We start from the raw sequence: 4512 nt of genomic DNA on the forward strand, positions 1-4512 counted from the left end.
GGGCCTTTTTTTTTTAAAATTATAAAAAAAAAAAAAAAAATAGGGGTTTTTTGGGGGTGGGGGGGGGGGGGGGGGGGGGGGGGGGGGGGGGGGGGGTGAGAAACCATTCTGAAAATGGAAGTAAGCTCTTCGTGGTCACTGCTGAAATCCCAGACCTCTCTCTCACTTGGCCCCTGAACACAGGCAGCCAGGCAAGAGGCTACAAGATATTTCTCTGGAGAATGTGAAGAGACTCAAAGAAGCTGTCAGGGGTGCTCTAAGGATATGGCCCAGCCAGGTATCTCTGCAGTGAACGCCACAGTCACCAAGCCATGACCACAGGCTCAGGGCCCTCTGCCATAGAAGGGATAGAAGATAAATTTGAGACTACCATTCAGAAAAAAATGGAAAATCAAAGCATACAGAGCCCTCAATTAGACGGGAGGAATAAGATTTTTCTTTGAGACATATTGCACAGTGTGGTGAATAAATAATAATATATTGTACATTTCGAAATCACTAAGATAAATTTCAAATGCTCTCACTACAAAAAATAAGTATTTGATAATAAAAAGTCATGGATATATTAATTAGCTTAATTTTATTACTCCACATTGTATTCATAAATCACGATATCATTGCATACCTCTTTAATATACACAACTATAATTTGTCAATTTACAATTGGAAAAAAAAAAAAAAAAAAGAAAATGGAAAACCTAAGAAAACTGGAGTGCCAATCCAGAGGGTCCAACAGTAGAATTCTAGAAAGAGAAAGAAAATAAACGGAAAGAAATCAAAGCAATAAATCAAGAAAAATGCCCAGCATTAAAAAACATGAGTTCCCAAATAAAGATGCCCAAAGAGTAGGCAAGATTAAACAAAAACAGACTCTAAAGGACACCATAGTTCCGGGTGTTTTGAATTTCACAGAAAGAATAACCTTCAAACTTTGCTGAGGAAAAGAGTCACATACAAAGGCTCAAGAATCAGAATAGCTGAAGACTTTAACAGCAGCATCGGAAGACAGAGGAGCAAAATGCTGTCCAAGTTCTTACTCAGGTGCGAGGGCAGGAGACAGCACTTTCAGACATACAGGGTCTCAAAACTTCATTGCCCATGCATCTTTTCTCAATCCATTAATGGAGGATGTGCTCCATCAAAAAGGGAGAGTAAATCCAACACAGAGGAGGACACAGGTTCCAGAAAACCAAGGCTCCAAAGCAAGAAGGAGTGATGAGATTTGCAGGAAGATTCCAGGCAGTCAAGACTGCAGCAGTTTGGAGGCACTGGAAGAGGTTTATTCAAGATGAAATGAATAGAATACTGAATTTTAACAGATAAAAATGACTAAATTTCTTGAAGGCAATTTAGACAACTGGTAGAGAATTTGGAGTTGACTTTTAGTGACAGATATATAGAAAACTGAGGAAACAGCAAACAAGACTCATAATAACCCTAAAAAAAACAAAAAGTTATCCAGGGAAGGAAAAGTAATCCCATTACACAATTTAGCCTAGCTGTGAATGACACTTATGGAGTCATGATATAAACACGAAATACTGAGCTAAACAAATTAAGGATAAACCTACTTTGGGCAGCCATGGATCCGTCTGTACAGAGAAGGCAGAGGGATGAAAGAAAGTTAGAAACTTTGTATCTATTCTCAGTCTGGTGAAGACAACGTATGAAACAGGGATGAGGGGATACAAATAAGCAAGTCAAAGGAACATACTCTTTAGAGTTGGAGGTAAAGACTAACTCCACCTGGAAAAACTCTCATTCATCCTTTAAACTCCAGTTCAAGGACCATATTCTTTATGAATACTTTCCAACAGGTAATCACTGCCTCCTACTTCCTATCTTCATGCCTTGTACATATTTCTATTACCAAGAGGCTAAAGTGGGTCCTCTACAGGAGAGGGAACATGATTGGGGGAAGAACATTGATACTTTTCCCTTACAGGCCTTTCTAAAATTATTTGACCCTTAAAATTACATGAATATTTAACCTTGATTAGAAATAAAATTAATTTTTAATTTAAAAACTCATATGAATGCCAGTAAAAAGTAGTAAGGTCAATGTATTTTTACCAAATTAATAGCAAGCATCAACAAGATGACTAAACACAATGACACAATGCCCAAACATGTCTCACAATTGTCTGGGTTCATCTTTAATGGTATTCGAGGAACTTTAGCATGCCTGGTAAAACAACAGCCTACTAGGGATTTCGCTTCTAAAAGGCGTCCGATTTTAGAAATACGAAAAAAGGGGGGAAAAATCCTGTTTTAGCCCAAAATAACATGTAACCAATGTTTAAAATGTTATATGCAAGGAATGTGTTTCTTTTCATTATTTTCTTGGTTTCCAAGTGTTCAGTGTTGTGAGGTTTTACAATTTAAGGGAAAAAGCATTCTGACACATTATACTCGTTGGGGTTCCCTGGCTGCTTTTCTACTTGGTCAAAAAACTTCACATACATCTTGGACTTTGTGCCACCATAACTTGGCACCTGAGACCTCAACTCAGCTGTGTGCTATGCTTCTTCCAGAGCTTGGTTACTGCTTAACAGAAAAGGGAAAAGCTTTCCTATGACCAACTGCCTAAGGGATGGATGCACATTGAAGGGGCCATCCCAAATATAAACACCACTTGGTACTCCAAAAAGCATGTTCTCTCCTCTAGATAATTTCAGCATATAATTAAGTTTCAGTTGGTAAGCACTAATGGAGAATCTATCTGACCAGTGAAAGATCACAAGTCATCCCAGTGGCCACAGTGTAATCATCTGAAATCCTGTCCAAGTCAAAGTGTCTTAGGACTGACTGAAGGGCATGAAGCTCTTCACCACATGGTCTCAGCCAAGCCCTCTACCATTCAAGATGTCAGAAGTATACCAAATTCTCAACCTTTTGCCCATATATACCACCAGATATAAATGTCACGCGTCCCCTTTCCTACTCTTCCTGTCTGGAACACCCCATCCTGCCAACTCCACCTGGAAAAACTCTCATTCATCCTTTAAACTCTAGTTCAAGGTCCATATGTTTTATGAATCCTTTCCAACAGGTAATCACTGCCTCTTATTTCCTATCTTCATACCTTGTACATATTTCTATTACTGCACTCATCACACTGTAATGTAATTATTCTTTTACTACTGAATCTCCCACACTAGACCACAAACTGCTTGAGAAAAGCAAAAAAAAAATCTATATCCTCTTTACTTTTGCACCCCCAGAACCCTTAACAGTGCCTGGCAGGCAGCAATTTCCAATAAATATTTTTTAATTGAACTGCTGAAGAGGTGAGGTTATGAAGCTAAAGTGAGGAAATGGGAAGACCAAAACAACAAAGCCAAAGAAAAAATACTTAACGATTCAAGAAGAAATTCTCCCATCAGCCACTGAGAAGTTAGCCTACCCACCAGAGAGGGCACTATGACAGGGATCCTTCCTATGGTAGAGGCACTGAGGGGCACTGGCCAACTGCACCACAGAGATGTTCTCCTTACACTCACTGCACTTTTACCCAAGTGATGTTAAATTGATTTAAGGTAAGATGAGGTAAGCCCCTACACAGTGCCTGGCACAGAGCAGAACTAGTAGTAGTAACAAGAAAGTTTAATCCCCATTGTGATTTGTTTAACTGGCTTTCAAATGCTGTCCCTGAGACTTGAGGAGGTACGCTCCATTTTCTACAAGTCTAAAACTCTCATGATAGGTTGATGGTTTCAGACCCAGGGAACTGGGAATTCAAATGATAGCCATTCTTAACCAAACACCTTTCCAGCTACTTTAAAACACTGCTTCCAAATATCCTAATAGCAAACGTACTTAATGAGTTTAGCCTGGGGTTCAAAATATAAACTTAAGCATTAGGTTACATCCGATGTTTCAATATCCTGGGTTTGCTTCTGTAAATGAACATTAAGCTTATTATGTAGTGTGGTGCTACCAGCAGCCTCAGACAAAATCCTTATTGTGTCTTATCCCACCTTAATAGGGTTTTAAGGAAGGTACCTGCTAAGAAAGTGACTGACTCTCCTTAAGCAGACACCAAACAAATGTGAAGTCATTACCTGAGGACTGAGGGTAGCTATAAACCTGAGGACACAAAACAAAACCCAGAACCGAAGGGCAAGTCATCCTGTTACTGAAGATTTAGACTCATCCGTGTTCCTTCAGACGTGTGACCCAGCATTAACGAAGAACCCAAACACTAGTCCATCTCTCCTTCGGCTTTCCGTGGTATCCACACCAGGTCAAGTCTGACACTCACTTTCTGAGTCGGATGGGAGAGGAGGCACAGTAGCTGGGCCTGCGCACCCAACCACTTCTCAAAAGAAGACCACCTCACGACACGACACGACACGACACGGTGTCGGACGGCCCAGGTTCCCAGCGCCACGCCTGCAGCCCCGAAGAACTCAGAGGTGTGTGCTTTCAGTCGGGTGACCTAGGCAGGCTTCCTGTGCGAAGGGCGTTTGCGCCGCGCGGCAGAGACAAGGGGACGTCCCGGGCCGGCGG

At 41.0% G+C, this 4512-nt stretch overlaps 1 protein-coding gene across 4 annotated transcripts in view; it reads right to left on the reverse strand.

The window, feature by feature from the left end:
- The window catches only part of HDLBP (high density lipoprotein binding protein), an 89830-nt gene that overhangs the window by 84005 nt on the left and 1313 nt on the right, over positions 1-4512 (reverse strand). Inside the window, exon 1 of one of the 4 annotated variants that reach the window (XM_008578366.1) lies at positions 4065-4206. The exons of the other annotated variants lie outside the window; for them this stretch is intronic. The gene's annotated coding sequence lies outside the window, so the exon portion shown is untranslated. Of the gene's footprint in view, positions 1-4064; positions 4207-4512 lie in introns of those variants that run through there. 4 annotated transcript variants of the gene reach the window in all.

Source organism: Galeopterus variegatus, unplaced genomic scaffold (assembly GCF_000696425.1).
Source record: "Galeopterus variegatus unplaced genomic scaffold, G_variegatus-3.0.2 Scaffold1671, whole genome shotgun sequence".
Lineage (NCBI taxonomy): Eukaryota > Metazoa > Chordata > Mammalia > Dermoptera > Cynocephalidae > Galeopterus > Galeopterus variegatus.